The sequence below is a fragment of the Bombyx mori genome, chromosome 4 (assembly GCF_030269925.1).
Source record: "Bombyx mori chromosome 4, ASM3026992v2".
NCBI lineage: Eukaryota > Metazoa > Arthropoda > Insecta > Lepidoptera > Bombycidae > Bombyx > Bombyx mori.
Window position 1 is genome coordinate 16,851,003 of NC_085110.1, and position 10,241 is coordinate 16,861,243.

The 10,241-nt window shown below is 37.0% G+C and overlaps 1 non-coding gene across 1 annotated transcript; it reads right to left on the minus strand.

Moving 5' to 3' along the window:
- Positions 1-985: 985 nt before the first annotated feature.
- On the minus strand, positions 986-1,058 carry TRNAR-UCG (transfer RNA arginine (anticodon UCG)). The gene has a single exon. It is a non-coding gene; the product is annotated as a tRNA-Arg (tRNA).
- Between the last annotated feature and the right edge of the window lie 9,183 nt (positions 1,059-10,241).

Genomic DNA, 10,241 nt, shown 5'->3' on the forward strand with positions numbered 1-10,241 from the left:
GAAAGAAAAAACTGCAGACGTTAGTTAGGTGCTGGAACTCAAAAAGCCATATCCATCGCGTTCCTCCTTGAAAAATAAAAATTAAATTTCAATTGGGAGTTGACGTACTCAAAAGAGAGGTCTTGATAATTTCACTGCAGAAATAAGTGGAGATAGGATGACTGTTGCATTCAGTCTAGTCACACTCTCCGCAAACTGTAATTATTTCATATAGATAAGGATTCAGCGCGAGAATAAACCGTGAAAGTAGCTCTGATTATTGTCTACGACTCGCTAAATCCGAGGAAGGATTAGGGAGTTAAATAGGAAGATACATGAGAAATTTATTGGTGCGGATATATGATGGAAATGCAGTGGGTACAACTTCAGTTTGAACACTGACATTGAGTATGGATTCCGGCACACGGGTATAAAGCTGTGCTTTATTTTTTGCGTAAAATTATCAAAGAATTTACGAGTTTTCTTCGTCTTTGTCTCTACCTTATCCCATTAGGTGGGGTCCCATAGCAAAATTTTCGATTCCATTCTCTTCTATCAGCCGTCAACACTCACTTCTCTTTTTCTCATATCGTCATTCACACACTCCATCCATGTCTTCCTCGCTCGATCTATTCCTCCTCTACCTTGCGATAATAAGAATGAACTCTGAAGAATTTACGAGTTTTAATTGTTATAAAGATAAGCGCCTCTACAGTCAGTTGCAGTAATGCGTTTCGGTTTGAATGGCGGGGCAGCCGTTGTAACTATACTGAAACCTTAGAACTGATATCTCAAGGCGGGTGGCGGCATTTACGTTGTAGATGTCTGTGGGCTGCGGTAACCATTTAACACAAGGTGGACCGTGAGCTCGTCCACCCATCTAAGCAATAAAAAAATTAATTAAAGGGGTGATTATTTTTGAAATAATATTAATACCATATTAAAACTTTGTCCGAAAATTTTCAAAGACAAATCGTATAATGCAAAATGTGAAAAGCGAAGGAAACGACCGTGACAGGACTCGAACCTGCAATCTTCGGATCCGAAGTCCGACGCCTTATCCATTAGGCCACACGGTCAACGGAACGTGACGTGTTAAATGAGCAATGCTTTTGTTCTATCGCGCTGTTAGTTAATATGACATTATGCAGGTTTGTGAGGGTTGATTTCACATCTCGTTCCAATAGCAGTCCCAATCTGGCGTTATGATTTGAAAGACAGAATAATATCAACACAATTGTCACCTCCATGTCCAAGCTTGAAAATTATTGTTGTGTGTCCTGTATACGGGATTTTGCGTACAGTGGGTAGCAAAAGCGAATGGATTGAACATTAAAATGAAGCAGTAATTAACGCCATTAATATTACTAGGTAGAGGTAATATTAGTTTGTCGTTTGTATGGCTAAGTTTATTTTTGCATGGATAGGTGAACGGTTTCATGGACCATCTGATGCTAAGTGCTCACTGGAGCTCATAGATGTAACAATGCGAATGCCGTCACACACTTTGAGACATGACATCTAAGTCTCAATTGAGTAACGTCTAGAACGCATGAGGTCTAAATTAATTATACGACAGTTGCCAAATCTATACACGTATCTTTTGAAGGTCAGGACTATCTAAATACCATTTAGAGAAAGCGGCACGATACGAGAACCCTCTCATCGTGGTCGCCGGAAACTACATTCCCGATCCTGCGGACCGAATGGTAAACAGCCGACGTCGCCCAAAACACGTCGTTTTGGATCCTCCCGATCCACTAACGGTGATTTTAGATACCTCAAGCACCAGTCATCGCTCTTGTGGAACCCGTCGCTTACGACGCAGGGCTCGGTGAGTGAATTAACCCACAGACACAGCCCACCGAGTTTCTCACCGGATCTTCTCAGTGGGTCGCGTTTCCGATCCGGTGGTAAATTCTGCAAAGCACTGCTCTTGCTAGGGTTAGTGTTAGCAACGTCGTCAGGTTTAAGCCCCGCGAGCTCACCGAGTTGTTAGGGCTACGCCGAAATGAACTTTCAAGGCCATCAGATTAGGTAGGAAAAAAAAATTCAGTGTGCAGCATTGGTGTGCAGCATTGTGGTTTTCTTCGTTTTTCATCCTTGAAGCAAATTTTTCTTGCAATAGGAAACGCTGTGTATAAGAGAAACGACTTCTTGACCATTTATTGACCCCTTGACCATTATAATTATAAATGAGATACAGAAAAATATTTTTTTTTTTAAATAAAAATAACATATAAGATAGTTAATATTTTACTGTCATCAGGAGCAATGAGAAACTAATAACAATGCATCTAGTGGCCGACGCCCGTAAACAAAATGTGTATAAGCGAAACGACCTATCTCGCTTTCTCCCTCTCTCCAAAGTCGAGTGGTTCGCGAGTCGCTCTGTCTATTTTCTCACTCTCGCTCGTCTTACATTGTATCTTATCGCTCTAGCCGTAACGAATCTGTCACAAGTTAAAATTTACTCTCAACGCGCCTAAAGAAGTTTCACTTCTATAAACATTCGTTTGCAGAGTAATCAATATCGTTAGAATAACTTTATGACCTTCACGACCTCTCCCTAAAATCATCAAAATTAATGGCTTATATTAAAACACTAGCGACCCGCCCTCGCTTCGCTTCGGAAACATTAAAACACACATGAAACCAAAAAAAAAAAATTCAAAAAAAAAATTAAAAAAAAGTAGCCTATGTTCATCAGGGACAATGTCGGCTTCTAATGGAAAAGGAATTTTTCAAATCGGTCCAGTAGTTTCGGAGCCTATTCGAAACAAACAAACAAACAAATCTTTCCTCTTTATAATATTAGTATAGATATAAATGCTTGTTTAGCCGTAATTATTTTGGTACTAACAAATTGATATTTGTTTCAACAAAATCGTCATTTCAATGTAATGTAATGTTTGTTCATGTTCTACTTTTAGATGTAATTACGATAGGAAATTGAATTCGAGTTTTTCAGTTCATATTTAAGGAAGCCGTTAAGTATACCCCAGAAGAAATAGGCTTCGATAATAAAAAAAATCTTATAAAAATCGACGTATTACTGGTGGTAGGACCTCTTCTGAGTCCGCACGGGTAGGCACCACCACCCTGCCTATTTCAGCCGTGAAGCAGTAATGCGTTTCGGTTTGCAGGGCGGGGCAGCCGTTGTAACTATACTGAGACTATAGAACTTACATCTCAAGGTGGGTGGCGCATTTACGCTGTAAATTTCTATGGGCTACGGTAACCACTTAACACCAGGTGGACTGTGAGCTCGTCCAACCATCTAAGCAATAAATAAATAAAAAACAATAACTTACCCATTTTCACTTTCCGTTTTGAAAAAGGAGCAATTGAAATTGCAACGAAGGTTTTGAGCTTATAGTTCTGTGTTTCTGCAACAGTATTCACTTTGTGGTATTTATACCTTAACCCTTTTCTCGTCGTCTCTAGAAGTTCGCACTATATATAGGTAATTGGGCACATATTATAAAGCCATTGTCGAGCAAGCCGTCGGCAGTGCCGGATCTATGAAAATTCAATTTGCAATGGCCGGCAGTGTTTTTGCTCGCCAGTGTACGCGTACAATGTATTTGCATTGCAGCGAAAGCCATCTGAATTGCAAACTGGTTTATGTAATACGAACGCTTCGGGATGATATATTTATGTTTTCTTTTGTCAGTTTAGTTTTGAAGTTGATTGTTTTATAGCTTACTTAGTTACCAAAAATCTCCGGTTTGAGCCCTGTGACCTCACCTACAAACGTTAGGGTGAAGCTGAAATAGCCTCTCAAGGCTATCAGCATAGGTAGGAAAGAAAAAAAAAGTTACCATAATAACTTAGCTCGGTCATTGGCTGTTTATAAGCAAAAAAAAGGTGTACTTATTAGTACGGTAATATTACGAGTCCAAATGGCTGTGTTTATATTAAATACGTATTATGTAGGAGGAAAACTAACAAACACACACTTAAACAACAAACCAAACTAACAATATATTTCACCTTTTTCTATCATGTTGATACCGGTCGAAATATTGACGCGATATTATAAAATTAATGTATTATCATCGCGCCATAATACGTGAGCAGATTTCTAAGTTAATCCTCAAATCGGTGAAGATTACGTTCAAAGATTCAATTACATAGAAACAAACATACGTACATAACCAACACCAATTATTAACAGCGTGTTAAAAATAAAAAAGGCTTCACTCTTAACCACATATTATTCGTCATTACCACCATACCATTCATCACCCATCAGTTCTCGGTTCTGGTATCCAGATATCCCGCCGCGAAATAAACTAAGCTATTCGATCTTCATGTTGCAAGGTCTCTAAGCGCAGCCAGTTAAAGTCAAGTATACGGTCCATTTGCACACACACTGCACTAATAAAATAATAAATGAATTAATACAAACTTAAGATTACGTAAATAAACGAGCAATACATTAATTAGATCAGCAAGTTTGTTTGTGCGTCACGTATTGCTCTAGAGTATTAAGTTGTTTGTAGTAACCGAAGTCATGGGACTGGAGTTATAATAATATAATAAATTCTTGTTATTATTCTTTCACTTTTCGTGTCAAAATTGGCTCGTTATTTTTATGAGACTGGATAGTTAGATGAGCAAACGATGCACTGTTTAGGGCAATCCTAAACATGAAGTTTTGTATGACTGTTTTTGAATGTGGGAACACACTAATAAGTATGGCAACACAGTCAGTGTAAGACAATTAAAAATTCTAGTCGTACGTGCACGTGTGTACTTGAAAACAAAATAAAAATAGCATTCGCTTTGAATATAGGTTTATGGAAGCGATCAGTACAAAATACAGTCCACGCTCTATACAGCTTTTAAGAGGTAACACTTAAGCCCATAGATGTCACAAATCTATGTGCCGCCTTTTTTATTGCCCTTGTAGACAGACGAGCATATGGCCCACCTCATGGTGAGTGACTACCGTCGCTCGCGGACATCAACAATGCCGAGGGTAGAGCTGAGCCGCTGCCTTTAAAGCTACCTCGAAGCCTGGAGGTCAATCTCTATTTTTTTTGTAAAATGAGTGTCCCACTTTTCAAAACGGTAGAATGCTTTGCGAAAGCAATAAACAGGATATTAATACTTACCCGTGTATTCACAATAACCCAATCATTGCGCTTAATACATTTCATAGGTCCGATTTATATAACATAATGATATATCCTCAATGTAGTTCTTCCCACTACTGATGCGCGACCCACCTTGAGATATAATTTCTAAGGTCTCAGTATAGTTACAACGGCTGTCACAACCTTCAAATCGAAACGCATTACTGCTTCACGGCAGAAATAGGCAGGGTGGTGGTACCTACCCGCGCGGACTCACAAGAGGTCCTAGCACCAGTAAAAAAGTCTAGATGTTGACGTTTAGAGTAGGGGGAAAAGTAAAATAAGGCCACGGACTAGTTCTTCGACTTTTGTTCTCGTTTTCAAGAGTCCGTTCACTTACACCCAGTTTTTAAATAAATAAATTAACATAAAAAAAATGGGACGAAAATGCCTTTAATCGAATTTACGAAAATATCTTAATCAGATTAAATTTCAGAAAAAAAAGGTGATATTTTGTCATAAATGCATAGTCTTCAACACGTTATCTGTTAAACTCCGTTCTACGTTGACTGTATGATAGTTTTATTTTTATTACGCGTTGATGGAATTTTAAAATGGCCATAAAATAAAATTTACACTTGGAGCCCTGTGTGCACTTCGTAAACTCGTCACGTATACGATCGATTACGCCGAACGGTCGTAAAGTCGGCACTTTCGATTGCACGCCAGTGTATTTGACATATTTCATTTTATTTTTCTGTGTACGAATAGAGACTTTACGTCGAGGGCATAAGGTTTAGTAAAGAAGAGTTTGATGTTGGTTTTCGGGTATTTATTCTAGAAGCATTCTAAAGAAAGTAAGATATCGTTTTACGGTTGCACGAAATTCAATTTTTTTTTTATTCAATAATCTTGTTTTTTTTAATATTTGACAAATATAATCGAAGTTAATAAAAATTGAATAGAAAAATTGATTTATAAATCAAATCACATCAAACGCGGGAGTTATAGCAGAATAGAAGAACCATTTAACGGCCGTCTGGTGTAGTGGTAAGTGACATGGTCACTACACAGGGGGGTAGCGGGTTCGAACCCCGCCAAGGGATGATATTTGTATGATAAATATAATTCCAGGGTATTTTCCAGGGTTATGGATGTCTATTAAATATATGTATGTGTATAATAAAAATCTTACATTTATATCCGTTATCTGGTACCTGTAACACAAGTTCTTTACGAACTTATCACGGGACCAGTTAACGTGGCGTGATTGTTTGTAAATATTTATTTATTTATTTATATATTTTTAATGAATTATAATTTGGTTCTTATTCTGACATTAACGGTTTCATACGTGTTTTTCATTAATTGCAATTGCAGCTTCGAGGCTAAATTTTCCTTTATTTTTCCAACTATATAACTTTAACTTCATTTTTCCAACTATATAACTTTACTAATTTAAACGTAATCGCGTAGCGAAAGTAGCGGTTTGGCTATGCACTGGGTATTACTAATATATGTCAGCGTTAAGACAGGGTTTTCACACATAATTTCTTTTACAATGAAAATACAATACAATTCTATAAAACTTTAACATAAGGTACTTGTTTACAACAAAAAGCCACGCCTTAGTTATTCAGTGGTTCTTACACAATTAGCCATTTTGTGATTGATGGTTATAGCAACTACAACTTCTTTTATACAAACAAATGTAATTACTGCGAAACAATTCACAAAATATAGCTTAATATTCACAATATATATTTTAGTGATTTTTACATGACTGACATTTAATTTATTTTACATGAATTACTTTTAAGTAATATTAACTAACATTGTTATTATCCAGCCTAATAATAGATGGCGCCAAAATCATTGCATAACAATTACAATACTTAATTATTACTGTTAATTATAGTATAAATTATTATCAATATTTATGCTTTATTCATATTTAATTATTTATACAGTCATTTGTGTTTTTAAACAATAATATAAACATTAAACATATTCTGAACATTTTCACATCAAAACAGTGTCTGCTAATTATTAAATATGGTAGAATAACAGTTTCATCTTGCTAATAATAAGTAAATATTAACATAGAATAAACCAAGCTATATATTATTATGTTAATTATTGCCAATAATGGCGTTAGTAACAGTGATACTCACCATCAGGTGTTTTGTATGGGCCTCTGTCTAAAGTACCAGTAAAAGAAACACTAATTTGATTCTGTTAGAAAACTGTGCTTAATTTATAAAAAAATTTGGAATTTAAAAAGATTTTCACCTCTAAATTAAGATTCAACAACATCAGCTGTTGTAATGTTGACGTTATTCACGCAAAATGTCGCAGAGGGTACTCGCCGCGTTACCGTGACGCTAATGGCGTATCTCTGTTTAAAATTTCATTTTATGATGAAACTTTCGTGTAACCACGCGACCCTCCAACATATTTCATACTGAAACACGTATCACAGTGTGGCCACCGTCGTTTGGGGCTAAGGAGAATATAGAATAGTTTTAAAAACGCGATAAACCTGTATATTTAATGTCAAACGCAAATTGATTTTTTTTAATTTTATGTTTCGGATTATTTAAATAAGTGATCCCAAAGCTTAGAAGAGAGGTTGCATATAGGCAAATTTCGATATAACGCTAAATATCTGCTCTTTGATTTAAGTTTAAATAAATATAACATCCAGCGATCACGCCAGCGAAACGCCACCAAGCGCGTATTAAAGCAACCAGACGCCAGACGCTTTTCAATATGAAATTCACCTACTATTATAATCTGTAACCATCTTAAATTCCACTTAGCTTAGCACTACCTTAAGTTCTGAGTACAATTCGGCCATATGGGAATAAAAGGGGCGTGAGTGCTTTCATATAATTAGATTAAAAGCTAAGGAAATATTTGAGATGATTCTCTGTACTTTCTTTGCCACTAGGTTTGAAAAGAATCCTCAGTAGTAACCCAGTAGTAATACTATACAATTAAAATATAGACTACAAGTCTCAAGATGGATGGAAGCGTTCAGATTGTGATGTCTATGGACTCCAAGCCACTTAAAACCAGGTGGGTCGTAAGCTCGTTCAGCCGTCTAAAAAGGCCGTAAGTTCATGTGCCTTAGGATGCAATGAAATAAATTTATCGATATAAATATTTTCAGAGATTTCCATTGGGATTGAAGAGATTACAAATCATACTAATATAAAGTTTCATGAAAACATAACAACTGATAAAGTAATAAAGTGATGTCACGTCCCTATTTATCTCTAACCGAAGGCACGGTCCATAAACCCTCGGCGATAACTATCATTGTTTTCTAGAAGACACTGAGCCCTTACAACTAAGTCCGTAAAATTACAATAGAGCCGATCTGACGGCGTTGCCCCGGGGCTGACTTATGCCGATTATTATGTAGAAACCGCCAATTTATCTTAATGCGTGACACACAGCTTCACAATTCTGCGAACTACTTTAAGGAAGGTAATTAATTGCCAATGTTTCGGTTCTCATTGTTGAAAAATACCATAAAGTAAAGCATAACAATCAACAGTAGATACTCAAAGTCGCAAGCTTATGATGCTTCTTCAAAATATAATTCGTTCTGAAATACAACTATTTAATTAGACATATCGGAAATGATAAATTGAGTAATAACTAACTAGCTACTCACTAACTAATAACTGATATGGGGTGGTTTACCAATGGTAGCCTCTGTTTGATATGTACCTACAAATAAGTAGGGGCCGCCATGGTGCTTATATATGTTTCAAATCAAAATTGAATGAGTACGACAGTCGTAATATTCTTATTAAAGTATAGCATCAGCCGCTGAGTTTCTAGGCGGGTGTTCTCAGCGGATCGCGATTCTGATTCGGTAGTAGATGTATTCACAAAGCATCTTTTCTAGAGGCGTTCAAGCAGATAATCCCACCTCTCGAGGCTGAACACGTCGTCGTCCACCAATCCTGGTGAAACTGAAAAGACCTCAACCCACCAGAAATATTTCCTTCCACAACAAAAAAACTACCCATTAGATTAAATATATTATTCAATGGTTGGCCTTTGTTACTTCATCTCCATCATCCATTTGTTACCATCCTTCTTAATTATGGCAACGATATTGTTACGCCGGTAAGAGTAACGCCATCTGTGATCGAATAGCAGAAACGAATATCAAAAGAACTAATAAAATCGAGAACGATCGAAAAGTGCAACGCCATCTATTGTTAAATAAGGGAAGCACATAAGGAAACGACTAATCCTACCGGGAATATTCTCGTTAATTGTAGACTTTTCGTGTGGTGTAGCGACATAATGTGATCCATCTTGAGACTTGATCTCTATATTTTAATTGTATAGTATTGTTACGCGGCTAAGAGTAACGCCATCTGTCGTCGAATATCAGAAACCAATGTCAAAAGAACTACTAAAACCAAGAACGCTCGATAAGTGCAACACCATCTATTATCAAATAGCGGAAACACAAATCGAAACGACTGGTTTTGCCGGGAATGTTCTCGATAATTGTAGAGATGTCGTGTCGACTGTAAAAACGTTCCAGAGACGACATGAAGGCAGTTAGTAATCAGTTCTACTCGAAGCGAAACAGCAAACGGATCACCCGAAGCGAAGCGGAAGAAGTGAATTGCAATTTTAAATGTGCTCCTTAAGTGTTCTCAGTTGTAAATATAATAATAATAATAATATAATAATAAATACTTTACTAACAATCACGCCACGTTAACTGGTCCCGTGATAAGTTCGTAAAGAACTTGTGTTACAGGTTCGGATATAAATGTAAGCTATTTATTATACACATACATATATTTAACATACATCCATAACCCTGGAAAAGACATTTATATTTATCATACAAATATCTTCCCTTGGCGGGATTCGAACCCGCGACCCCCTTGTGTAGTGACCATGTCACTTACCACTACACCAGACGGCCGTTAATATTATATAGTTTTAATTTGTACTTCGGTGAAACCTTTTAGGCGAGCCCCAGCGCGTAACAATATTAAAATGAAGCTAGACAAACTGGGCTCCCGTACGTACCGGCTTACCTGAGGGCTGTTCGCTTCTAGGGACTCTTAAGGGCCGCACTCCCTTCATTTGTTATCATTACGCTTGTCATTCCAGCTAGTTCGCGGTGATCAC